The sequence below is a fragment of the Vicugna pacos genome, chromosome 3, assembly GCF_048564905.1.
Source record: "Vicugna pacos chromosome 3, VicPac4, whole genome shotgun sequence".
Lineage (NCBI taxonomy): Eukaryota > Metazoa > Chordata > Mammalia > Artiodactyla > Camelidae > Vicugna > Vicugna pacos.
Window position 1 is genome coordinate 55573254 of NC_132989.1, and position 24941 is coordinate 55598194.

General features: G+C 38.5%; 1 long non-coding RNA gene across 3 annotated transcripts in view; it reads right to left on the reverse strand.

Annotated features, from left to right (window-relative positions):
- LOC140695623 (uncharacterized) overlaps positions 1 to 24941 on the reverse strand; it is a 151507-nt gene that overhangs the window by 92275 nt on the left and 34291 nt on the right. For 2 of the 3 annotated variants that reach the window (XR_012071316.1, XR_012071318.1), the window contains exons 1-2: positions 22451 to 22524; positions 20322 to 20383 (exon numbers count right to left, since the gene is read on the reverse strand). This is a non-coding gene — a long non-coding RNA (uncharacterized lncRNA). Of the gene's footprint in view, positions 1 to 20321; positions 20384 to 22450; positions 22525 to 24941 lie in introns of those variants that run through there. The other variant, XR_012071317.1, reaches the window with a different exon arrangement.

Sequence of the window (24941 nt, forward strand, 5' to 3'; positions counted from 1 at the left end):
GGATCAATCTAATCATTTAAATCATTTAATCAGGGAATTAACCTAACTTTTAACATACAGACTTAGGCATGAAATAAAAACAACTGGCATTTATTCTACATTCTTCTCACTAAGGGCAGCATTATCTGCTTAAAGTAGTGCTGACAATCATTTTCATGTAATACAGATTTGCCCACTTTTCATGGGAAACTTCCCCTGTGTTTAACCACAGCATCTACATCTGCTGACAATTAGATGCCAAAGCTGACTGCACATTCACATTTTCTATATGGCAAATATAGAGCATCTTTTACACAAAATGTAAAATGTATTATCATCAGTGTTACCATAACAATAATCCCATGAAAAAGAGGGATGCTCTGGCAGAACTATAATTTATGGTCCTTGCCTGGGACAGAAATGTAAGAGTCTTGATTTTTCATTTCCTGTATAATTACTGCCCACCCCCCAATCATATTATAGCAGATCCTTAAATATAATGTGTGTAAATATCTCTGGTCCTAAAAGCAAATGAAATGATGGTGAGGGTGGCAGAGAGATGCAGTTATTAAAAACTGGTTAAACAAGGATCGTCCTAGCATTTCAGATTGGCTAAAGAAGCAATCAAAGGCTACTGCTGACAGACACAGATTGTATGATAAAAAACAGTAAGAGTCACTGGAATAAAGTTTGCTGTAAGTCTTCCCGGGATCAGTCTGTGCTTACAAATTAAAAATCCATGATTGATTCTTTTCATGCTCTCTCCTCTCTTTGCTTAGTCATAAGTCTTTCCAGGATACAGACTGGCTATGGGTGGCTGCCTAGGTGTGGTAGGATCTTATTTAAGTTCTGGTTTGCGTTGTTAGGCCAGTTTTTGTCTTGAAGTTCTGTTTGCTTTTTTTGTTTTTTTTTGTTTGTTTGTTTTATTTTTTAACTGGTATTATATTTCAAGAGCTGTGGTTTGTTTCTTTTGTGCAATTTTTGCCCTGGGAAAACCAACAGAGTGAAGATTATATATAGAACCAATGGGAGACTTCCTTGATCAAAATCTTTTTCAGATGAGTGTTTATTATTACTGTCATGTCCTATATCACCTGCTTGAGTAAAGAAAAACATATGAAATAATTAGCTTAAGGTATGTTTACGGGATGTGACACTTTGACTTTTATTTTTTATGCATCTATTTCTCTAAACACCACAGCTCACAAAGGATCAGAAAATAAAATAAGGATTTTTAACATAATGCAACCAAGAAAAAAGTGAGGAGGCCAATTGCTTGCATAATGAGCTAAAAAGTATTGACCTCAGCTCTCTCGGCTGAAGTTCTCTTTATGAATAATGCTGTTGCTGACAGTTTCATGATTTGCATGTGCAGCTAGCCTCCTGCTGCTCTGATGCTGTGGGTGTGGCCTTCCACAGTGGCACCCCACCCCCCAACCTACTGTCTGAGTCGTGCCACAGAAAGATGGTTTAGGACACCAAGCCTCTAAAGCTTTTGTCTTTGGGGAGTTTTCTAAAAGAGTTTTTTCTAAATTCGTAACATCCATGGTCAAATTAGGACAGCCTTCTCAAACTCAGAGTGCATCTTTCTGGGAGATTTGCCAAATCAAATCATCCAAATTATAATGCTGGAGGGATGTTAGAAATCATCTAGTCTAAGCCTTTCCTTTACAGATGAGATAAGTAGGGCTCATGGAAGTTAAGTGGTTCGCTGCTGATCACACAAACAGGGCAAAGCTGGACAAGACTCCAGCTCTTCCTGGTTCAAAAAACCAGTTAAGCAAAAGGTTCTGTTGTAACTAGAGAATAATTTTTTTTAACAGTTCTTGGCCTTAGTTTTATAAATCCAATCAGAGAGAGGGGGAAAAAAGCATAAACCAATGAAAATGTAAATCACAATTATTTAAAAAACAATTCAAGATACAATAGAAGATTTTCACAAGGCAGTACATAAGACATTTCCAAACTATGTAAATAGTTTTATAACATTATGTATTATTCTGGTAGTAAATGTATAAAATGTATTATAAGACCTAAGCAGTTGAATAATTTTTATGGGTAGAAGAGTCTGACAAAAAAGTTGAGAGGCCTTTGCTGTAGGCAATTAAATCCAGTGACATGCGGTTTAAAGACATCACAAAAACCAGGCGAGGATTGTGCCCCCCAGGGGGGCCTTTGAAAAGAAGGTCTCTGAGAAACCTCTAGTCAATTCATCAAGCAGCATAACCAGATGGTGAATAATAAACTTATTTAGCTAGTCCATCATTATGTTTAATTTTTGGACTTTGAAAAAGAGACAGGACCAAGATCAGAGAATGGTTTGAAATATTTTATTCCTTCAATGCCAACATGCTTAATTATTTCTCCCTAATTGGAGTTCAAATTCAGGGAGTTATTTGAAGATTATTCATCATCTAAATTACATATAACTTTTTTTCCTCAGAAGTTTGTACCATTTTCAAGATATCCACATTATTCTTCTAAATTAGATGGCAGAGATGGGATCACTAAAGAGATGCATGTAATTGTAGGCAGTGACATCATAGGCTGGCAAGGGATCAAGTGAAATCAATAGAAGAGAAATTTCCTGACCTGGGCTCCTTTGAAGACTCCAACAGGAAAAACCTCACCACAGATACATTCCTGATAGCCCATTTCAAATAATTCTGGTGCTGTCTGGGGCTCCTACTATCTTGTGAGTTAGCCCTAAGACCATATGACACTGGCCACTGGGCTTTATTTAGGGTTGAGTTTGGACCATAACATATCAATATTAGGTCACAGGGTTGCCCCAATTAAATGGATGCCTTCCTAGACACAGGCTAGAAAGTCACCCCTAAGAGTGTGTAAGGACTATTAGTAATCAGTAAATGGAGGCTAGGGCTTAATTCTGGAAGTCTCCTATGACCAACATGATATAAAATACATTTAGTAATATTTACTTTCCTTGCATGTCAAAATATCAAAAGACTCCTCTTCTGGTTGGTAAATTGAAGCTGCTCTCAGTCATTTTCATGTCCCCTCATGCATCCTTCAGTAAGTCCCCTCCCACTGGACCCTCTGTACCTAAAGGCATAGTGCCTGGTACAAGGAGATCCAGCTGCAGCTCCAGGGCATGGATGCTCAGATACTTTGAGTATTTCCTCTGGTAGAAGCAAGTTTCAGAAGCCATATAGAGACCACGAAGGAGCGAGAATTGAACAATAAAAATTTTAAGAGGGTCTCACCCAGTTGAAAGGGGGAATGGGTGAAAAGAGTTGAGGAGAAAGAGGACTGAGATGGACTGTGTGGTACACAGAGCTGCCCGGGGGCAGGTATGGGGCATCTCAGAGGGAGGTGCGAATGGAGGAGGGTAGAGTGTGTCCCCCAGTGACTACATGCTGAGGGCAAGAATCACATACGTTTCCTTCTACACACACCTCTCCTAGTCCTGAATAATCCCAATTCAAGAGTGCCTATGAAATGTGTGTTTAAAAAGGTCTGACAAATGCAGAAAAGGGAAAAATTGTCTCTTTTTTTTTTTTTTAAACTTTCACTCTTAACTTGGTCATCACCGTATTTCCCAGAATTTCCCGTCAGGATGAATTTGCTATCAAGATATGGAAACCACCAAATATAGAAACGAACAGTCAAGCCAGGTGTGATGGGCGGGGACCGTCCACAGCTCTCAGAAACTGGCCATCATGATCTCTTCCTACTAGTCCCTTTTGTTCTGTCTTCCTATAAGAAACTACCAATTCAGTCTCTTTTGTCACCAGAGGACATTGTAAGATTTTTTAAATTTAGATATAATGCTGGTTCTGGTCCATAATCCTTTATCTACAATACCAAAATTTTAAAAGAAAAAAAAAGATTTCTTAACCCATGTGGCAGCAAAATCTGATTTATGGGAAAAGGGAGACCAATCTCCTATGCAGACGAATTCCAAACAAGTTACAGATACTCCACCCTCTAGGAGGGGAGCATAATTCCTCTCTTTAAGTACAGGTTGTACAGAGTGACTTACTTCCAACAAGTGCAAAATGAAAAGGGGAGAAAAAAAGAGTAACTTTACAGTGGGGAAACCTTACAAGTACTACCACAGCCAGGTGATCAAGTCTTTGATCAATGATCAACATCAACAGAGAGGTCACATGGATGGTATGTACCTGTCAGATGTGATGAGAATGGCACTGCTGTGAACTTCCTCTCCAAAATCCATAACCTCAGTCTAATCATGAGAAAATCATCAGACAAATCCCAACTGAAAGGTGTTCTACAAAATATCCGACCAGTACTTAAACTGTCAAGGTAATCAAAAACAAGTCTGAGAAACTGTCACAGCCAACAAGAGCTTATGCAGTCCTAAAAACTAAATGTAAAGGAGTGTCCTGGATGGAACAGAAAAGGAAATTAGGTAAAAATTAAGGAAATTTAAATAAAGTACAGATTTTAGCTCATAATAATGTTGGTTCAATATTGGTTCATTAATTGTGACAAACGTACCCTACTAAGGTAAGACGCTAACCATATAAAAAACTGGGTACCAGACATATGGGAACTCTGTACTATCTTTGCAATCTGCCTATAAATATGAACCTGTTCTAAAATTTTTAAAGCTATTTTTTTAAATGACCTGAACTGACATAAGGCTATGTATAGTCTTGTCACCTGTACTCATTCAACAGGTTTTGCTATAAAAATATTAATGTATTTGATAACATGGCCCTGCCTCAAATATTCCAGGTGCAATGCAATATATGGTTTATGACCATATTTCTAAAATCCAAAATATGCTGAATTCTGAAAACATCTGGCCCCAAAGGTTTTAGATAAAAGACCAAATACCTAAAATACTATCAGTGCTAATAATATAACTAGTGTGCATTTCAGGTGTCTGGTGGCTTTAGCAGACATTTTCAGTTTAGCCTGAAATTCTAGCCATGATTGGTAGCTGTGATAAGAATTTATCATTTACTATGTCCCATACAGTTATGTTTATATAATAATCCAATTGGATCCTTAAGATCTGTAAGCTAGGAATTCTTATACACATTTTTGGAAAAAGAAAGTGAGCTTCAGAAAGGTCAGGTCACTTGCAAGCAGGGTGACCCAGAGTCAGATGTGAGCGACCCGTCTCTGACACTTTCAGGACCCAATATGAAAGGACAAACGGAAGTTCCCCAGCCACTGCCCTGTCCTCCTTTTCTCCCACCCAACACCCACCACCCCATCCTGCAAAGGGTGGACGGCCCAGCCAGACTGCCCCAGTAGTCCGTAAGTGTGTTCACAGTTGCCTGGGCAGGGAATTCGAGACCTGAGAGTACAGGGTCTGAAGGCTCAGATGGGCACATGTTTTTGGTCCCTCAGACTTCTCTCTCCTTTAGGAGGGCTGCAGTTGTCACAGGGTCAGGGAAGACCCTTCAAAGTAGGAATCCAGAGCAGAGTCCTAGATGCCAGATCTACAGGTTTGTAAGGCTGGTGTTTAAACGCACATTTGCTTGACTCAAATGCTCACGCTCTTTCTACCATGGCATGTTGCCAAGGACAGAATACACCTGAGGACCACAATGTCAATTTGAAAACTGACTTTTGAAACACATTGTATTCATAAATTAAAGAGTATCAGAGAGCATGCCTTAGGGTCTAATATTCACATACAATACTGGCAAGACAGACTAGTTACAAAGCACTATAATTCAATTTCAAGAAGTTGAAATTCTTATAGATCCCTAAATTCCTCAACTTTGATTTTTAAATACATTTACTGAGAATTTTCTGTGTACTAGGCAGCCTGTTTGGAGACTGGCTCCTTTCTAAGGGGCACAGGTTCTAATGGGACAAATTTCTTCTCCCCACCAAAGGGAAAGGAGGAAAAACAAAGCACAAACTCTTTCCTCCTTACAAACTAATATTTAAAAATGAACGTAACTGATTTCTTACACTGTCTACACTTGCTAGTTTCTCTGCAGACCATGTGTTATCGGGAAAGCGAAGAGACAAAGTTAAAAGCTTGAGACAGAAAACTGGTACCTTAGATTATGCTGTCTTTTCTCGTTATTCACGGGAAGCATATTTCACCTCTTTTTTCAGCTCTTTGAGTTGGCTCTGCACATGTACCCGTCAAATGTGTGGGCAAAGGCGGTTCAATCTCCCAACCAGAGGGCTCCTTAAAAGCAGGGTCTGTCCGCCCTTCCTCCCAAGAGCCCCCACGGGCCATGGTGCCTCGCTCCCTGCCCTGAGATGCTCCATCTGCCAGTGGAGACTGAGTGCCAGCTGGAACCCCAGAGAGGCTGGGGAAGTGCCACCTGCACAGGCACTCACTGAGGTCATTGTCTGCCTGGGATCTGAGCTTAAAATGGATGAGTCTACATTCCTGCAGAGACTCTCCCCTGGCCTTGGCAAGACCACCATTTCATCTTTGCTCTTTTTATTTCCTGAGTGAACAAACTTATGCCAGTGGAGGCAAGCCATTTTTCCAATCATCGTGTCAGTGTGAGCAGTTCTATCTGCCCCAACCAACAGAGTTGTTGACATCTTACCTCTGTTATTTCGGATGGCACGCTTATAGCAAGTAGTCTTTCCGAAGACTTAGACATTAACAGAACCCTAGAACAAGTTCAGAGGTTTTCCGTCCCTCCTGAGACTGTCAGGGAGCACTGTGCTTCTTTCCCCAGCTGCCCTGACACTCCATAAAAGGTCGTGAGTATGCCAGGCAAGGCTGCTGGTCATGGCAATTCTCAGAAAAGAAGGTCTGGGGCCATCAGGAGCCTGAGGGCAGAGGGCAGAAGCTTCTTAGCTCTTTACAGCCTTTAGGTTTTACCTTTGATCAAATTAGGTTTTTGGGGGTGTTGCTGTTGTTTCAATGTTGATCAATTAAGCCTCAAACCTCAGTGAGGGAGGCATCTATGCTCTTTACCGTCCTGGTATTTAACCTAGTGCCCTGCACAAAGAATGGAAATACCCTTGGTTGCTGATCAAAGGGCTCCACAAAAACTTTACAAATGTTGTTCCCTCTGCGTGGACCCTGCAGGCACCTCCTCCCCTCAACTTTCACCAAATGGCACAGCTGGCTTCTTCTCATTCATTCCTTACCGTTTCCTGAGAGGTCATCCTCACTGAGCTCCCTAAAAAGGCTCCCCACTACTACCACCCCTCCCCACTATCCTTTAAGAACACAGTTTTGTAATTCTGCATTTTATTCCTCCACTAACAAAATCCGGTTATTAAAGGAACCAGGATCAGAATGGGGCAAACTGAAAGTGATCTATCCTCTCCTACTTTGCTCCTTCAAATCTGCTCCTTTCATATGTCCTTCCCTGTCAGTAGATGAAAATTTCTCACTGGCCTCATAGCTATCCCAGTCACAAATAGTCCCTTTTCTCAAGTGATTTTAATATCAAAACTCCAAACCTAAGTTAACCTGCAATTTCCCCTCTCTGCCAGCTCACATCTGCCTCAGGCTTGGAAGACTGTACAAGGGGGCAAACGTGACAGCTTTTTCCTCACTCCATCTCCTCCCGTCCTGCCAGCTGTGGATTCAGGCCCATCGAGGTTGGGGCAGGGGATGGAGAAGAACAGGGATAGAGATCTAACTTGTCAGATATGGCTGTAATCTGGGGTTGGTGCCTCTGCACTTGGCAGACAACCGAGCTTCCCAAGCCAGTTCTTTATGGGGTTTCAGAGAGCCCCATCAGGGTAGATGTCTTACCCACAGCTGCTTTACTGGACAAGGCCCTTTCTGCTTGGTCCCTTAAGAAGTTCTCTCTCATTCCCACTCAGCGGCCCCATTCCAGAGGTCTACCTTTTTTTCCAGAGTCACCTTGTAACCCAGCAGGACCCTGCGGGGACTTCCAGGGCCAGATCCCTCCCCCATATCCTCTGCTGTAGCTCCTCTCCCAGGTACCCAGATAATAGTATCTCATGTATATTTTCTGAGTTTTTCAGATGCTAAAAATCACCACCAAAGGGAAGAAAATAATGACTTGATGAGAGCAATCTTCTAGTGCCTAGGGGTTGACAGTGTTGACCATCCTGTTACCCCAACATCAACCAGAGAACTATGCACAAGCTGGACACCCTTCCCTCACCTGGCCTTTAAATATGCTTTATTGAAACCCTTCGGGGAGTTTAGGGTTTTCTTTGGCATGAGTCATCCCATCCTCCACCTTGCTTAGCCCTGCAATAAACCTTTCTCTGCTCCAAACTCCAGCGTTCCAGTTTGTTTGGCCTCATGGTGCATCCGGCACACGAAACTGCATTCAGCAACAACCTCATCCCTCCATACAATTCTCTTTGTCAAGTTGCCTTCAAGATGACCCAGTCTGTTCTTTCTTTGGAGGCAATTCTTGCACAGTCAATTCCAAAAGTGCTGGCATTCCCAGTGCAGCCACCTCTTTTCTATTGCAACTCTCGCCACCATGTCCCACCCTCTCCAACTCTGGCCTCTGCCTTGAGATGCCACAGATGTTACTCTCCAGGTTCCCAAACCCCAGGCAACACAGGACACTGCTGTCTCTGAGTGGCTCCCTAGAAGCCTCCCAGCAATGAGGTTTGAGTGCGGGGACACACAGCCCCTCCATACCCTGGGGTAAGGAGAACCATCCAACACAGTGACAACTCTCCTCAAAGGAACTCTATGCACCAGCACATGAAACTCCAAGAACACTAAGTCTTCCCACCAATGCCCTGGAGGTGGATGATGGGTCAGGCTGGCAGAACCAGTTCCAAGGTACCCTCTCTGCAAATCCTGCAGAGGTAGTCTAGCACCTCAATTTAGAACACCAAGGAACCTGACACCTCCTGCTTTGTTCTTTGGTGCCTCAGCCGAAACTAAAACAAATATCCTGTTACTCTTGTTTGTGGTCAGTCTCCCCATTAGGCTATAAACTTCAGGGGCAGGAAGGGACCTTAGTTGTTTTATTCACCCATACTTCAGCAGAGCCTAGCAGAAGGCCCTGCATAGATTTCAAGAAGTTGCTTAATAAATATTTCTTAAAATAATGAATGTATACTACAATGAAGATGATGACACAGTCACTGTTTAACTGGAGAAGGGGAAAAATGAGGAGGAGACTTTTGTATTAATCAATAAAATGGCTTATCCTGAAATAAGGTAACTTATGATTCCTTCCCTTGAAAGGACCTCCTGAAAGACCGAAGTCTAAATCTTAGAGCTACAGTTTTCATTTTAAGCCAAAAAATGCCTGAGGCAGACAGCAAATGCTTACACAAGAGTTAACAGATTGGATGCTGGCTGATGATGCTAATATCAATTCTTTGTCTAGACATGCAATGCCAGTTCTGCTGACACATTCTCTCAGAGCTTTTTTGCAGGATGTGAAACTGGCCTCTCTGGTTCAGTGATATTCAGAAATAAGCTTGGACCTCTACAGTGAATACTCTTCAAAGGGACTCCAACTGTAATAGGGAAGAACAAATCTGACTCCATATTATAGATGTTCCTTTAGCTCTAACCCCATGCTCTGTTTCCTGTGTTTAGTCTTGCTGGTTCTGTCCCTTTTGTAAAAGGCTTTTGCCTATAGCCTGAAATATATAGGATAGCCCATTCTCAAGCTCTGATCTTTAAGGATATAACACTTTCCATATTCATATAAAGATAAAAAGTTGCATAACAGAGGATAGCATTTGTCTTGTTGGAGGTTTACAAGAACATCATGACCTGACCTACATGGACAGCTGCAAGAACAAAGTATGAGGACACCAAGAAGTCTGCAACAACCAACAAACCCCATCCCCTTTTTATTATAAAAGGAGCCTGAATTCTGACTTGGGGAAGATGGTTCTCTAGGACATTAGTCTGCCATCACCATAGTCTGCTGACTTTCTGGAAAAAGTCGTTATTCCTTGCCCCAACACCTTGTTTCCCAATTTATTGGCCTGTTAGGTGGCAAGCAGAACGAGTTTGGACTTGGTAACACAACTCCCATGCTTTGCCCTTGATGAATCCATCAAGCTCCCTTCCACAGGGGCAGATGGAGAAACAGGGAGGCACCATTGTATTTCAAGAAGTCTGATGCCACATTCTGTCTTTTCACTTAGCACAAGGGCAGGAGAGGAGAAAAGCTGAAAATGAAAATTCTCCCAGATTCATTCCATGGCAAACCAACCAAATGCATGGGGGTAAGGCTGGATACAAGAGCTGCTCCCAAAACAACCTAGCAAATGCTCGCCCCATGCAAAGATTTCTTCTATTCTTCAGTACGGTGCTGTGAGGAGGAGTAGGAGGTTTAGAGTTCAACCTCAACTGTGGGAAAAATGGAAAGCGGGGCTGTGGAGAGAGCCTGGCCTCACAAGTTGGTGATTGCTCTGCACACTCAGCCTCATTCCCCAGTTCCCTTCTGTGCAGAACTAATGACAGAGAGAGGATTCCGGAGGCCAAGGCAGAGCCAAGGAAATTGTCTCTCTTAGCAATTGCCCTTAAAAATAAATCTTTAAAAGAATGAGAATTTCAGATTTGGATTGAGATTCACCTAAGGAGGAGACTTCTAACACAAATAAAAGTTTCAAAAATCTGCAATCAAAATAGACCTTAGGAAACATCAACCCTGAGGGCTCCCTTTTACAAATGAAGACACTGAGGTTCTTGGGAAGTTAAGTGACATGATCAAGGTCACAGCTCTCACTGGAACATGTTTTGACCAACTGTAGTGTTTTGCTCTTTCTACATCAGACAGCCTTCTGTGTATATTCAAGCCTTTCTCTACCCATCCAGGTAGATGAATACAGCCACGCTTCTGAGATGGATCACATAACTTGATTTAGACAGTCTTCAATTTTTACAGTTGCTCAGCATCCTGTTGTTCCCGTAAATATTAAAATAAGACAGTGCCCCTGCCTCCAGAAATTTAACTTCAGAGTTACACAAGGTGTTTTAGCCTGAGCATATAAACTAAAGTTTAATCCTTAATCTGCCCCTGAGTCAACAGGATGCTTTGGGCTAGTCATGAAATTGTCTCAGTTTCTTCATCATTTATGCTGATCTGTCACTTATTAATTTAAAGAAGCTGTCTGTCTGGTAGCTACTAAATAATTGTGGGTAAAAAACCCTATAAAGATTCTAAGTATAAACTGAGAGCTTATAACTAAGGCATCAAAGCACATAACTTGGATGCTTTCTAATAACCACGACATACAGTATTTTACTCTACCAAACAAAGACAGGTGACTGCTAGCAGTCAACCACGTTTCCACAGAAAACATCTCATCATCATACTGTTTGAACATTTCAGAGGCGTTAATTAAGCCTGCAGAATTTAAGAGACAAAACTGAAACGGAAATTTGCCTCAAAGCCACTGAGACTGGGTGTGTCACATGTTTCTAAGGTTTTACCTGGCAGATAAAGTCTTTCTATTAGCAGAGGAAAAAAAGGACAGCTTTCCCATGACCAAAAAGTCCCTATGTGGCTGGAGTCCTGCTCACCAGTATCAATTTATGTGGAGGCACCAAAAGAAAATATTTCCAGACAAAGGTAGGCAACAACAGTAAGAAGGAAGCTGATTAAGAAATTAAACCAAACTGTGCTTTGTTTCTCACTGACAATATTGTGTGCCATATTATCTATCACTTGGCTAACAGCGGTATTTGTATAGATGGGATAAAAATCAATTCTACTTCTTTGTTTTCAAAAATGCCCACAAGATGGTTTGAAAGTCCTGATAATGCTCTGTTACCAATGCTCCAGCAGTGTAAGTAATCACTTCAACAATTAACCTACAGAATTATGTGCTTGGCAAAATCAGCCAAGAAACCCAAGAAAAAGATGGTGCTCATCAGTCTTTAAGAGAACAACTAAACTGGCCTTATAACAGGGATTTACCAAGTTATCTGTAATGGGGAAAAAGACTTCTTACAACAGATTTTTCTTTTGTTAATTTTTCTTTTTGGGGGGGGAGGGAAGGTAATTAGGTTTATTTATTTATTTATTTTTAGAGGAGGTACTTGGGACTGAACCCAGGATCTCGTGCATGTGTTCTAGTGCTTGAGCTACACCCTACACCTTGCCCCAACTTTTCTTTTGAGATAGTTATGTCATTAAGCACTCTGTTTAATACCATACAGGAGATTAGGAATAAAATCATAAATTACTCAGAGAAGAGAATAAATATTTTATAGTAGTAACAATAATGTCTGAATAATTGAGGTCATGTGACTAGTTCTGACCAATGGACTCTGAGAGAAGGTAACCTGTGTCACTTCCAGGCTGAGGCAGTTAAGAGCCAAAGTGCACAAATTGACTTATACAAAAAGAAACAAACTCAGACATAGAAAACAAACTTTTGGTTAGCAATGGGGAGAGGGGTGGTGGGTTGGAGGGATAAATTGGGATTTGGGGGATTTGCTGATACTATTATATACAAAATAGATACACAACAAGGTTCTACTGTATAGCACAGGGAACTATAGTAAATATCTTGTAATAACCAATAATGAAAAAGAATATGAAAAGAAATATAGGTATATGTGTAACTGAAACACAATGCTGTATACCAGAAATTAACACAACAGTGTAAACTGACTATACTTCAGTATAAAAATTCTTTTAAATTAAAAAAGAGCCAGTGTTCCTTGTTCATCTCTCTTCCCTCTTCCTCTGCCTTAGCAAAACTGAGGGCTACATGTTTCAGATGCTATAGTGCCATACAGAGGAAAGCTACTGACTCACTTTGGACTTTACATAAGTAAGAATAAGCCTTTGTCGTGTTAAGCTTATGAGATTTCAGGGGTCGATGATGCAGTACTAGGATTAATTACCATGCCGAACATAAAGGCCCTATGGTTGTTCATGGCAGCCTGAAACTTAAATTTATACTACTGGTTTTTTTAAAATACCAGGAAGAATAAAGAACATATTTCCTTCTTTTTAGGTTTTTAAAAAATTTTCTCAATTTTTCTGGTCCTGCAGTCTGAGATAGTGGTTCTCAAAGTCTGGTTCCTAAGACCAGTAGCATCAGCATTACCTGGGAGTTTGATAGAAATGCATATTCCCAGACCTCACCCCAGGCTGCTTAATCAGAAACTTTGGTGGTGGGGTCCAGCAATCTGTGTTTTAACATGCCCTCGTAGAAATTCAAAACACTCAAGTTTAAGAACAAATGGTCTAAGGTAACTTTTCTTAAACCCAACTGAATGTGATTATGAGCAGCTAATTTCCATTTACATTACATGCATTCAGGAGATACCTAACGCTGAAATTCCTTGTCTTTTTTATGCCCCTCTGTTTTTTCCAAACATTGGTTGTTACACATAGACTAACTATAGTCGATTAAAGTTAACTGCAATGTCTTTGTCACTTCCCCTACTGAGAAGTGAAGTCGATTTGTTCACCCCCTTGAATGTAAGTTGGGCTTATGACTGCTTTGACCAATAGAATATAGGGAACGTGAAGCTATGCCAATTTCAGGTCTAGCCTTTAAGAGGGCTGGCACCCTCCATGTCCTGCTTCTTGAAACCCACCTACTATGCTACACACAAGCCTAAGCAAGGAGAAGTTCAGGAGGCCTCATGGAGAATTAAGGCCCCCGTCGACAGTCTGAGCTGAGCTGGTAGCCAGCATCACGACTATCTAAGTATGCCATCTTGGGTGCTCTGGCCCAGTTGAGATCCAAAGTAGCTGCAGCCCCAGATGACTTCATGTGAAGTAGAAGCACTCAGCTGAACCCAGTCAGCCCAGAGAATCAGGAGATACAATAAAAGGGTTGTTGTGTTAAGCCACCAAGTTTAGGGGAAGACAAAAGTTAAGAAGCAAAAAAGAATCAAAACATTCTCTGAAATAATGCCATTTGCAGCAACATGGATGGACCTAGAGATTATCATACTGAGTGAACTTAAGTCTGAAAGAGAAAGACAAATATCATAAGCTATCACTTACATGTGGAATCTAAAAAATAAAAAAAAATGATACAAATTCTATTTACAAACCAAAAACAGACTCATGACATAGAAAATAAACTATGATTACCAAAGGGGAAAGGGTGTGGAGGGATAAATTAGGGGCTGGGGATTAACAGACACATGTTACTATATATAACATAGATAAACAACAAGGACCACTGTATAGCACAGGGAACTACATTCAATTTCTTGCAATAACATATAATGGAAAAGAATCTGAAAAGAAAGAAAAAAATGTATGTATGTGTATGTGTAACTGAGTCACTTTGCTGTACACCTGAAAACAACAATGTAAATCAACTACACTTCAATAAAAGCTTTTTAAATAATTTTTTTTAAAAAAAGAATCAAAACATTCTCTTTTATTGTCTTTGGCTCAAACAGATTCCTATGGTTCCTAATAACACCCTTTTCCTAATATTTCCCTCTCCTCTCCTTCAGCTTCCCTACAATAATAATCTTAAGTAGCTTTTCCATCCTCAACTCTGAAAGCTTGCAGTAATTCCTCTACTGACTATCCCATAGGTTTCAAGTTGAGATCTAAGTCTTTTATCTCCTATATCTGTAACTGTTAAGGAGAAAGAAAAAAAACTGGAAGCAGGAAATTTATAGTCTCATCAGAGGATTTCAATAAAGTTTAAGGAAGGAGTCAGACTTTGTAACCTAAATACAAATTTTCTTTCCACATTCACCCTCAAATGTAGTAGCCAAACAAGAATAGAACCTGGTTATCAAAAACCTTAAAGCTGCAAAAGTATTATCCTAGTTTTGTATTTCTTATTGAAAAAGAGACATTTGCAAAATGAAAGAAAACTAAAATTAAGTGGTCATATCTATTAACTGATGGCTAAAGACAGCTTTGGCTGACTGACTTTCATGGATACTTAACAAAATTTAGAAATCAATTATTTAAAGCTGAGAATCAAAAGCTAAACATTCAAAGTGTAAGTACACGCCCAGTAGTTATAAATAGCAAAGGATTCATCTTGCAAACATTTAACACCCCCAAAATGATACTGGGCAATAAGCTGTTAGATGGTGAGGAGTATATCTTTAACACTCTATCCTCAGAATCCAACAAAGTGTTTGGTATATAGGAAGTGTTCAGTATGACACTGGACATATGAATGAATAGAAAGTCATGGTGAAGGAAGAAGAAAAAGAGACTAAAATGAACAGGAAGGAGTAGTAAGCAAGATTTCAAATAAAAATCCGTCCTGGAAGAGGCCACTGAATTTTTCAAAGGTGTTTTCTCAACTAGAGTTCTAATACATAAGCATCTGGGATATAAACCTTGGTCAGCACACGTAGAGAGCAGCAGCTGAACAGGCCCTGCAGCTTTGAGCTCCCCAAGGCAAGTCAGGCCTGGGCAGAGAAGAAACAAGACTTTCAGCACCTTAAAAGGACTTGAAGAAATGGAAGATCTCACACGCCTTCCTGGCTAGTCCTTCACATTTTTAAGAAAAGGTAATCGGTAGTCATGTCATAATTTATAAGAGGGGTCACCTGGATTTAAGAGAAAGTCACTTCCATATGTACAGAAACCTCTCTCTACCCAGAACTTTTAATATACAAAAACTCTTGATGATAAAACTTTCAAACATTAAGATTTCCACTAAAAGGGACAAATTTTTACTTAGGACAAAAGTTATATGCTAACAGTCACAGATAATGTTTGCTGGCCATTAAGACACCTAATTATGTTTTATTGTTTTAATTTCTTTTCACTATTTTATTTTCTGTAAGTATAACATTTAAGTCATTGTTCTTTTTTTTTTACTATAATCTTTCAGAGGCCATTCTTTTAGGTATATGTATATAAATAAGCAGCTCCCTAAGTGGTTGATCACCTACTTATTTTGTAATACTTTCTGAAATACAAATGAGTATAATAAATCTACCAATAGGTAAAAATTAAACAATAATACTTCAACAAGTTAACATCAGAATCTGTTTCACCACATCATTCATATCAGGGCCCTACAAACACTTTTGGTTATGTGTATTTGCCTAGTTTTACAATACATAAAATCATAGAGTCAAATTTTGGAGCTGTAAGGAAACTTGTTTTACTAGCCAGTTCAAATTTTCATTTCACATATAGAAAAGTCTGAGGTTTACTGAATTGAAGTAACTTAACCTTGTTAGAGTAAGTGGTTACCAAAGCAGTACTGCGGATGGATAGATTCATCCCTTCAATAATCATGCATTGAGTAGGCAGCTGGGGACCAGGCATTCTCCCCTACACAAGCGGATACAAGGATGAAGAAGTCGTGTCCCACACTCAAGGCACTCTCTTTAGGAACAGGCCTTCAGTGAAACTGAAAGATGTAATTCTGGTCACAGCTTCTGTGAGAAAAGTTAAGTGGTATCACCAACAAGAGAGCAAATTCAACTGGGTCAAGGATTCGATTGGGGAGATTGCTTAGAGGTTTCTCATAGAAGATTTTAGCCAGATGTTAAAAGTACATACCCGTGAGACAATATCTCCAACACAGTGGAGCTTAAGTTAATCCATCTAGCCCATTTCATAGGTCAGACAAGAAGTAAAGAGTGTTTGCGCAGAGTTATTGCTTATATAAGAAAGATCATGCATATGGTTGAGTCATGTGGGGATGAAAATTGAGTCACTCTGTTATTACGTCCTCTCATACATATTGTCTAGGTACCCATCCGATTATTTCTTATCATATTCATTGAATTATATTATTTGCTTTTACAGTAATTTATCTTTAAGTCATCATCATATCTTTATGTTGGAGATGGGGAAAGAAAATCATCACGTTCCTTATTGAAACTCAGATATTGTCATGTTGACCCATATTCCCAAGAGTCTCGCAAGGAAGTCAGCAGCATCAGAGTATTAACTTCAGGGTTTGTACTTAATCCACTGAATCATACAGTCACTTGTAAACGGGTCTTCTTTTGGATACCTGAATGGATAAGATTAGGTAATAACACAGTAAGAGCCAATTAGTACGTGCCTCAGGAAGGTGTTCTGGACGTGCTTCATTTTGAAAGAGGAATGAGAGGTTGCCAAATCTCACACAAGTCATGTTTGTTCCTGTACTTGAGCTGAATAATACAAAATTTTCTTGATTAAATTTTTAAATATTTTCCCAGCTGCAACTCTACCACATCTCTTTCCACATCGATGTATTGAAGAATATACACTTGAAAGCCTGCTTTGGGCTTCAGAAGAAAATAAATTCAATGACAAGTAAGAGCTGGAAGTGCCAACCTAGTATAATTCAGCAGTCACAGGTTTCAAAGTCTGATAAGAACCTCAAATTCCCACGCTCTGCTCAGACAGAAATATTATCTCTGCTTAATCTGGGTTTTATGTTATATCTATAAAACCTAGAGTAAAGTGATCTGGCAATTTTATGCTCAATTTAGTCAGTGTAAACAAAAAAAGTGTGCAATTCAAGTTTCAAAACAGAATAAGATATAGCCAATTGGGGTGCTCTCACTGACCAAATTAACTAGATTATTGCAAAATCAATCCCCTTTGTTCATTGTGGATATTCCCCTAAGCATGGGAATTTATGAGATGTACTTGTAGCCACAAGAGATTGCAAACATTTAATTTAATTGCTCAAATGGTCAAAATTTGAATGTATACCCCCCAAAATATTCAGCTTGCAAACTGGCCTGATGTCCATGTCAAACACTCTTTGTACTCAGCCTCCTAGCACGAGTGCACATGGACCTCTGGACCCTGTCACCATATGGCCAACACCACCTGCCTCTGTCATAGGGCTTTAGGAGAACAGGGCTCATCTAACACAAGCCACCATCTCCATAAATAACTCAAACTCATCTTCACAAACTGTAGGGCTTCTCAGAAGCATACAGAACAAAATCAACGATTGCAATTTTGCATAGGATTTTCAATAGCAAAACTGTACTTAGCAATAGAAATATGGGCTTTACCAAGATCAAACATTTTAAAGAATATTTGGTTAGGTGAACTGGAATGTGGTGTGGGTAGTTCCTGCTGCTTCTTCAGGTAAAAATCAATTATGCCTTAGTGACATGGAAATGAGTAAAGAGCACTACTCTTCCCAATTCTGCATTGATCAAATCACCTTTCTGAAATCTGAGCTTTCTGCTGGTGGCCGCACAAAGAGTCCCTATTGTAAGAATGTCTATGCTGCTTATCATTTGTGTGGAGAGTGGATCTAACTGGAGAATCCCAACCATTTTTATGCAGTAATGGAGGTTCAGTTGCTAGATCTCCAACCTTCTCAAGAGTAGCCAGAAATTCAAACTTTAGTTGTCAATTTCTCTTATTTGTTTTAACATCAAGAAACCAAATAAAACAGGCCTATATACTTAGTTTGGCCCATTGACCACTGGTTTAAGATGCCTTATATACACAGAGATTTTCATTCACTTTATCATGAATGCACTGAATATACATTTATCTGACCAATTCTTATATATTTATGATTATCCCTATATTAGCTTAATTCTACACAATTCTCTTGAGTAAACTGGCTACAGTCTTGTGTTAACTAACTAGGATCCAGCTATGAATAGGTTAACATTTCTGACACCAAAGAAACACTGTCTAATGGTAGAGAAAAATCAGGATATAATTGGGGTGTGTGTAATAGAGAAGTGTACTCAGCATAAACAAGGCGTGAATGTTGGGGGTCAATGATGGTAGATGAGGTTGGGAAGACCAACTAGCAAAGGCCTTATACATCATGATGTGAATTCCAGTAGCTACCACTTACTGAACACATCAAGAGCACCAAACCCTGTGCTTGCCTTGTGCGTACATCACCACCAATTTAATTCTCACACCAACCATGAGAAAAAGATTATTATTATCTCTATTTTATAGATGAGGAAACTGAAGCTTAGAAATGTTAAGTAAACTGTCCAAGAGCATGACTGTGTATGGCAGTCAGAATCTGGGCTCACAACATCTGTCTGACTCCAAAACCTGTGTTTTCATCCACTATGATATTGCTAAGGAATTTGGATTTCAGCCTATAAGTAATGGAAAACAAATGAAGAATCTTATTTCTGTTCTGTTCTTATAACATTCTGTGAGCTAAATAATGGAAAGTATGATTATTGTTTTAATATCTGGAGAAATCAAGCAAGGTTAAGAAATTTAAAGCAAGGGAAATAATGGGCTCCTAACACCCAAATAGCTCAATTTCTAGCCCAGGACTCATGCTGGTTTTACATGGTTGGCAAATGTTACTTTCCAAACACTTGGTATGCTTTCAACAATCATACTTCTTCAAATTCAGAAATTCCACGAGCACGTCCCAGTTAAATCCTCTTCCCAGCAGAACCTTAGCTTCTTCTAGCCAAGTCATTCCTTATTTGTGATGAAATTTGTGAGGAATACAAAATAAGTACTGTGACACTGAAAGACAGAAGTCACCAACTTCCTCTCCTTCCACCCCCACCCTCCACCCAACTGTGTATGCAGGTACTACAAATTCCATTTGAATGTCAGCAATGAAATACTAGTATACTAAGGGTTTTTTTTTTGTATATTAGTAACTCATTAATAACATTCTTTGCATTGACTTAAAATTGCTGTAAAGCATGTAAGCAATCAAATCCCCAGGTTACAGCCACATTTTCTACATGTCTATTTGTTTATACACATCTGAAGATTTGTCTCCATCAAGTTGCTCTTCAAAAATTTAACACCACTTCTATTGTCCAAGTGAAGGCTAATAATTAGAAGATCACTTATTTATAACAGTGATAAAACATAGCTGGACCTACAATTTGACCAAAAACTTTCTCTGCTCACAGAAAACAGTTGCACAGATGAAACTACATTCTGGTCACTTTTGTTCCCTAGAAATGTCACACAGGTGGATAATATAATCTTAATGTTTTCCAGAATGAAAAACATGGTAACTTTCTCCATAAAAGATAAAGAGAACAGCAATCACTTACTGAGCAGTTATAAATATAACAAAGATCCTTGAGAAAGGATAATACACCAACTTTTTCGGAGGAGGAATTAAGGCTTGGAGAGGTAAAAGAATTTTTCAAAGATCAAACAACTGGTTAGAGAAAATCTAGGAATTGAACCCAGAAAAAAAATCTGATTCCTAAGCCCAAACAACTTATAAGTGGAAATCTAGCAGTTGAACCCAGAAAAATCTGATTCCTAAGCAGACATGCTTAACCACTAAGAAGTTTTAGACAATAGAGGAAGAAATAAGAAAGAATGGAAGTGATACAAAGAAGCCCAAAGTTTATCTGAGAGCTTACATACCACAATCTCAGGAAACAAGTGTAAAATGTATATATGACAAAAGACAGAGCAAAATATAAAGACAAATTATAGAATGGAGATAATATTTGCAAAATCTGTGGCAAACAGCAAACAAGGGATAGAAAGGAACTTCCTCAAATTAATAAAGAACATCTATAAAAGACCTACAACCATTATACTTACTGAGAAGAAGCTGGTTGATTTCTCCCTTAGATCCGCAGCAAGGATGCCTCCTCTCACTACTCCTAGTGCAGTAAGAAAAAAAAAAAGAGACCATCAAAAACAAACAAAAATGTTTGGAAATAAAAACTGTGTGTATTTGCACATACACGAGAGAAGACCAGAAATTCTGTTAGAAGTAATAATACCAAGTGGTTACAGTAGTTGTAAAATTGAAGGATTATGGGCAGTTTTGTTTGCTTTGTTTTCTACCTCGGCTTTAATAAGCTTATTTTTTCATAATTAAAGATAAAAATTACAACATATGTTGAAATATAGACAATGCTTTTGATGTGATCTTAACTAAAATATGCATGTTTTATACAATTTTAAGGTTGTAAAAATATGAAAAATAAATAAAAGATATTGTAAATAACTTAAAACCCTGAAAGCAAGGATAATTTAATTCACTTTAATCTTGTTTGAAGTCATCTATTAAAACAGAAATTACCATTGATGAACACATAATTTTCAGACTTTAAGATTTTGTCATAAATAGAAATTTAGTAACAATAAAAAAAAAAGCTGTGTATTTGCAGGTAACATGATTTGACTATGTAGAAAGTCCAAAGGAATCAACAGCAGCAACAACAAAAAGCTCCTGGAACTAATCAGCGAGCATGGCAAGGTCACAGGATTATCAGGTTAATACACAAAAAATCCATTTCTTTCCTATGAAGCAGTAGTGGACAGGTGGAATTTGAGATTTAAAAAACAATATATTTTATAATAGCACCAAAATATAAAATAAAAGTCATGTAAATGTAAAAAATCTATACATGGAAAACTACAAAACTCTGATGAAGGAAATTTTTTTTAAATCTAAGTAAATGGAGAAATACTCTGTTCATATATTGAAACACCCAGTATTGTTAAGATGTCAATTCTTCCCAACTTGTCTATGACTTTAATGCAATTCCTAACACCAAGCAAGCTATTTCACAGATATTGAAAAACTGATTCCGATGGACTTAGAGATTATCATACTAAGTGAAGTAAGTCAGAGAAAGACAAATATCATATAATATCACTTATATGTAGAATCTAAAAAAAAAATGATACAAATGAACTTATTTACAAAACAGAAGTAATCTCACAGACAGAAAATTTACAGTTACCGAAGGGGAAGGAGGAGGAGAGAGAAATTAGGAGTTTGGGATATATATATATATATATATATAGCAGATAACCAACAAAGGCCTACTGTATAGAACAGAGAATTATATTCAATATCTTGTAATAACCTATAATCGAAAATAATCTAAAAAAAGAATAGATTTATATATACATAAATAACTGATAAAAAAGTACGTAAGAAAAAGCAAAAGACCTAGAATTGCCAACACAATACTAAATAAAAAGAACAAAGTTATTTGGGACCCAAACTACCCAATCTCAAGCTTTAATACAAAGCTACAGTAATCAAGATAGTGTGGTACTGGCAAAATAATAGACAATGGACAGAACAGAGAGTGAAGAAATACATCCACACAAATAACAAATATAACCATCAAATCTCTGATAAATGAGCAAAGACAATTTAATTTTAAAAGGATATTCTTTCCAACAAACGATGCAGTAACAGCTAGCTGTTCATACGTTAAAAAAAAAAAAATTAAAAACACCTGAGTTGCCGGCCTTACGGCTTTCACAATAGTTAACTTAAAATAGATCACAGACCTAAATGTAAATTTCAAAACTATAAAACTTCTAGAAGACATAGGAAAATATCTGTGTTTAAGGATGAATTTTATTCCTGACACTAAAAGTACAACTCATAAAGGAAGAAACGGATAAGGTGGACTTTATTAAAATTTGAATCTCTGCTCTGCAAAGATAGTTGAGAATGAAAAGACAAGCTACAGACTGGGAGAAAATATTTGCAAAATACATAACTAATAAAGGACTTACGTCCCAAATATACAAAGAACACTTAAAAACCAACAATAGGAAAACAAACAGCCCAACTAAAATATGGGCAAAAGATGTGACCAGACGTCTTACCAAAGATAGCAAATAAATGAAAAGACGCTCAATATCATTTGTCATTAGGGAATTGCAAATTAAAACAGAAATGAGATACTTCCACATACCTACTAGAACGGTTAAAATGCCCAAAAAAAAAAAAAAAAAAAAACGAAACAAACAAAAACAACCGCGCTAAGCAATCCGCGGCAGCTCGAAAAATGGCGGAATCAAGACCCGGAGCCCTGCTGCCTTCACCACGCTTCCTAGAGGAAGCCAGATCTCGCAGGATCTCAGGCTTTCCTACCTCGGCTCCGAGAGTTCCGCGATGAGAAACACCTGCGTGCTGCCCGCTCTCCACCTTAACGCTTGGCAACCCACTGATCCTTATTACTGTGTCCATAATTTTGTCTTCTCTAGAATGTATCGTTGGAATAATAAAGTGTGCAACATTTTCAGATAGCTTTTTTCAGTTACTAATAAGCATTTACGTTTCCCTGCTTGTCTCCTCACAGCTCTGTAGCTCATTTCTTTTTTCGCTGAATAACATTCCATTGCCTGGATGTACCCTACATAGGATCTTTTTACATACTGACATCTCAGGTGCTTCCCATGTTTGGACAGTTATAAATAAATCTGCTGTATACATTAAAAAAAAAAATCCCCCGACTGGAAATACGAATTGCTGATTAGGATACAAAGGAACAGGAACTCTCATTCTTGCTGGTGATTACAGCTACTCTAGAAAACACTTTGGCAACTTCTTACAAGGCTAAACCTAGTTTTATCGTATGATCCAATAATTGCTTTCCTAGGTATTTTTAAAAAAATATTTTTATTGAAGTATAGTCAGTTTATAATGTTGTGTCAATTTCTGGTGTACAGCACAACTCTCCTAGCTATTTACCTAACTGAAAACTTATATCCACACAAAAACCTGCACATGAATGTAACAGTTGTATTCATAATTGTCAAAAACTGGAAGCAACCAAGAATTTCCCAATAAGTGAATGGATCAGTAAAATATGATATATTGGAAATGTATTCAGTGATTTTAAAAGATATAATCTAGACAACTATGAAAAGACATGTGTTAATCTTAAATATATATTGCTAAGTAAAAAATCAGTATGAAAAGGCTACATACTCTGATTCCAATTGTAACACATTCCAGAAAATGCAAAACCAGTGAAACAGTAAAAAGATCAGTGGTTATGGAGGGAGAAAAAGAGTTGAGTAAGTGAGGCACCAGGGCATTGAAACTATTCTGCATGTCATTGTAATGTGGATAAATGACACTACGAATTTGCCAAAATCCATAGCCTTGCATATCACAAGGAGTGAACCTTAATGTATACAAATTTTAAAAACATGATTTAGGAGGTCAGGTAATCTCAGGAAGGAATGCAGAATGTGATAAAACATCCTAACTATATTACAAATGTCTGAAACAGCCTCACAAAAGGAACAGAGGCAGAAGGTGCTGACTTAAAAAATGGAAATGAGTAGTATCTATAAGACTAAAGACAAAAAAAAATCTGAACTCTTGCTTATAAAAGTTGTCTTCCCCCCGGGGATAAGTATAGGTTAACAATTCTGATCCCACTATACACAATGGTACCATTAAGAAAATGAATGGTCATTGCGAGGAGCCAGGTTTCTCACTGCTGGAGTTGGAGGTTACAAATAAAAACCAGAAGGAGACTAGAATGATCCCCGTGGTAATGGATTAGAGTTGGAGATGTCATTATGAACTTATGTTAATATAATATAGATACAGATAGTTACATATAGAGAATGTATTCATTTATACAGAGATGAACACATACATTTCCTTGTCCTGTCAGCTGAATCCATAGCAACAGCTTACATGGGCCAGATGTGATTTTTCTAATATCGTTGTCTGGTAAAAGGTACCAAGGTCCCTTGGAAAAGTGGCTGATTCTAGGATGGGGACAGGAAATATACAAGATGAGTCTGGAGCATCTTGTAGAACCAGTAAGGAAGTGCTCTTGCTAAAAACACAAACAAACAAAAAACGATGGAGTGTGAATAAATAAATAAGTGGGGGAAATACATCTTGCAAAAGAATTATAAATACCTTACATACTGCACCCTCAGAAGACATGCAGCATGACTCCCCATTCCTTACGTGTTTGGGCTGCATGTAGTTACTTCTTTCTGGAGTGCAGTTAGTACAGAAAGGGAGGTGGCCAGAGAAGAGTAACTTGATGATGAAGAAACACAACAAACACAACCTCAGCCAGGTGATTAAGGTGATCACCTCCGATGATAACTCATGTTGGTGGAATGTACTCTGGATGTGATGCAACATCAGTGTCACTCTACCTCTGTGCTCCTCCTCCCAACTATCCACAACTCCAGTCTATTCATGAGAAAAACGGGCAAATCCCAACTGAGGGGCAGGCTACACACACCTGAACAGCACTTCTTAAAAGTGACAAGATTATCAAAAGCTAGGAAATTCTGACAAACTTTCACAGTAAAGAGGAGTCTAAAGACACATGATGATTAAATGTCATGGATATCCTGGAAGATATCCTAGAACAGAAAAAGGACATTAGGGAAAATGACTAAAGATACTTGAATAAAGTATGA